Here is a 3,344-nt window from a genome sequence, read left to right on the forward strand (position 1 = left end):
CATCTAACTGTCACTGGTCAAAAAAAAAAATCTACGTTCATCTGCTCTGCGTGGTGAGATAAGACTAAAAAGAACTGATAAGATGAAAAAAACCTGACTAAATAAATATTTAAGCAGTGGTGGATAGCCAATCAGAGCTAACGCTGAAACTTGAAGAGCGCAGTTGAGCTTGGCTTCTCTTAGATGTAAAAGGGTCCTACACAGGATGTTTTCCTTTGAGGAAATAAATCAAAAGTGGTGACGTGTACGTAAGGGGCCATATGTGTGCATCACTGATGTCCTTTGTGTAGGGGAAAACATGGGCTTCATAAAAGGCTCATATATATGCCATTCAGCTGTAGTCCATGTAATACAGTGTATAGAAAGTGTAAAATTGTGTGTTTGTGTGTGTGTGTTCGTATATGTGTGTGTGTGTGTGTGTGTGTGTGTGTGTGTGTGTGTGAGAGAGAGACTGTGTATGTGTATGTACAGTATGTGTGTGTGTGTGTGTGTGTGTGTGTGTGAGAGAGAGAGACTATGTGTGTATGTCTATGTACAGCATGTATGAGACAGAATGTGTGTGTGTGTGTGTGTGTGTGTGTGTGTGTGTGTGAGAGAGAGAGAGAGAGATGTGGTTATTTGTTTGTTCCACTGCTGCAAAGAGACGATGTGGAGAAGGTTATTTTTACGAGGCTGCCCCTCACACCCCTCCTAACCCTTTGATGATGGGCAAACAAGGGCTGTCAAAGTCACCGCAGGACTTCTCAGTGCAGAAACGAATGTGCCATATAGAGAGATAACAGCTTTCCCACCATTTTATGGTTCTAACTAAATTCACCCCTCTGGCCGCAGTAGATCATTACGGGTGAACCCAAAATGGAGGTCTTTGGGTTCGCTGAGAGGAGAAGGAGCCTGTTCGCCTCTCAACAAGCACATCTCAACATTAATTCTACACAAAACACGACTGGTTCAAATGAACACAAAATATATGGATGTTTAATTAACATAACATTATTGCCAGGAACAATTAGCATGCCATGCTGGCCATGGTACGCTTTAAACACAGACTTCACATTAACTTCACTCATGTAAATAAATTAGACTAGCTTGCCATCTGGTGAACTATAGCTGGTTTATACAATATTAGAACCATGTCTTCAGACTACCTGTGGTAGGGATTGCTAAATTATTTTCTATTCTGGTACATGACAGTTTTAAGCTACAGAGGAGTCTGACGAGTCATACAGCAAACAAACAGCCACTTCGATCTCCATTGTGTTCCTTTTCTTCACTTATTCTGCTGTCGGCCGGAGGTGCCTTGCATCCACATTTTATTGCATGATACCTCAAATTGAACTTCCCACTGGTACTTGCTTGTGAAATGAGCAAATGTGTTTTTGTTCTTGCGGCTTGAGGCCCCAGGCCATTAGCTGCGGTAGATAGTCCCAGCTCACACTCATTAGCCGCGGTAGATAGTCCTAGCTCACACTCATTAGCCGCGGTAGATAGTCCTAGCTCACACTGGCCATTAGCCGCGGTAGATAGTCCTAGCTCACACTGGCCATTAGCCGCGGTAGATAGCCCTAGTTCACACTCATTAGCCGCGGTAGATAGTCCTAGCTCACACTCATTAGCCGTGGTAGATAGTCCTAGCTCACACTCGTTAGCCGCGGTAGATAGTCCCAGCTCACACTCATTAGCCGCGGTAGATAGTCCTAGCTCACACTGGCCATTAGCCGCGGTAGATAGCCCTAGTTCACACTCATTAGCCGCGGTAGATAGTCCTCGCTCACACTCATTAGCCGTGGTAGATAGTCCTAGCTCACACTCGTTAGCCGCGGTAGATAGTCCTAGCTCACACTCATTAGCCGCGGTAGATAGTCCTAGCTCACACTCATTAGCCGCGGTAGATAGTCCTAGCTCACACTGGCCATTAGCCGCAGTAGATAACCCTAGCTCACACTGGCCATTAGCCGCGGTCGCCATTATTCTCTTATATTATTATAAATATTAATATATATATATATTATTCTAAACCAGTCATCATACATGACATGCAAGGGATTGCAACTTAATTTGGTGGTGACATTTTCCCTCAGTAACAACCGTAGAGCCACTAAAATGGAGATGCCCCTATGTGTACTTATGGTACAAACAGAACTATGCTCAGAGGAGACCTACATGTCTTTGCAGCTGAAATCAGATGAAATTCGAACCTTTTGCTGGTGTGTCCCCAAACACACTGTTCTGATTGCAATGCCAGTCAGAACAGATTCGTGATTCCTTGTGGTAAACTTGAAACCATACACCAGTCACAATATCTATCGTCTAGCTGGTGTCTTTTTTCAGTGCCGTCAAACAGGGTTTAATAAATCTGAAAGGTTTGCGGTTTATGCGGCTTTAAAAGGTTGGCTGTACATGCAGCTAAATTGTGAGGGGAGAGGGTGGCTGATCTGGGAAGGAAGATGGGCGCAGTTTTTAATTGAAAGATTTCGACAGAACCTCGCTAACTTCCGTCTTTGAATGAGATAGAGGAACTCCAGGCAATAATGAGTTATGGAAATACGGTGACATGGGACCAAGACTTTGCCTTTCCATAATTTACAGCAGTCTTTTTTGAAGGATTAGATAATGCTTGATGAGTTCAGGCAATTAACACATTTAAACAACATGCACATTACAGCAATTGTTTGTCAGTGTCAAGGAATAGCTGGAAGAATTTACTGTTTGCATCCAAACACTGAAACAATATCATCTCCATATACTTTGATTCAGGCAAATTTTTTGAGTGCTGGTGGATGTCACCAGACATACAGTATGGGGCAAACTGAAGACACATTTCCTCTAAGTATTGAAATACATGGAAGCCCTGCCTAGGGAGCTTCAGTACACTTCACAACAGACTTTCAAAATAACATTTCAAAACAAGCAGTGGTTAGACAGCATGGCCAATGTAAAGATTGCCAAGGCTCTGCGGAATGAACACGTATTTGTGTAAATGACGAATGACCCTGTAACTGGTGAACAAATGTGGTCATTGATGTGCCCCCGGATAGTCTACTGCCACTACTGCCAGGATCGTGATGAACACGCGGTTGGCATTCCCAGGACAGACTTCTGGCGTGGCTCATTAAGGCACTATCCATCCGGGATGCTTGATTCCCTCCCTAATGAAGCCGAGAGGGGCCAAACAGCCCTGGTGGACTATACACACATTTATTTGGTGCCCTGATGACATTGAACGGCTCTTTTCTCCGTCACCGAGGGGCCTGCAGACAGATAGATGCATCGCCGGATGGTTATGTAACGGCTACGGTGAGACTGGAGCGGTCCCATGTCCCTCCCAGCCTGAGCGGATGAGGCGT

Source organism: Clupea harengus, chromosome 13, assembly GCF_900700415.2.
Source record: "Clupea harengus chromosome 13, Ch_v2.0.2, whole genome shotgun sequence".
NCBI classification, from domain to species: Eukaryota; Metazoa; Chordata; class Actinopteri; order Clupeiformes; family Clupeidae; genus Clupea; species Clupea harengus.